The sequence below is a fragment of the Bison bison genome, unplaced genomic scaffold (assembly GCF_000754665.1).
Source record: "Bison bison bison isolate TAMUID 2011002044 unplaced genomic scaffold, Bison_UMD1.0 scf7180017854205, whole genome shotgun sequence".
NCBI classification, from domain to species: domain Eukaryota; kingdom Metazoa; phylum Chordata; class Mammalia; order Artiodactyla; family Bovidae; genus Bison; species Bison bison.
This window is the reverse complement of record NW_011484778.1, coordinates 33,044-33,305: the sequence shown is the minus strand read 5'-3', so window position 1 is coordinate 33,305 and position 262 is coordinate 33,044.

Here is a 262-nt window from a genome sequence, read left to right as displayed (position 1 = left end):
ATGTGGGCTGGGAATAGACCTTTATATAGCGTGAAATGAATCAAGTGAAAGTGAAGTTGCTCAGTTGTGTCCGACTCTTGTCATGTGTGACCCCATGGATTGTAGCTTGCCAGGCTCCTCCGTCCATAGGATGTTCCAGGTGAGAGAGTATTGGAGTGGGTTGCCATTTCCTTCTCTAGAGGATCTTCCCGACCCAGGGTTTGAACCCAGGTCTCCCGCATTATAGGCAGACACTTTACTGTCTGAGCCACCAGGGAAGTCT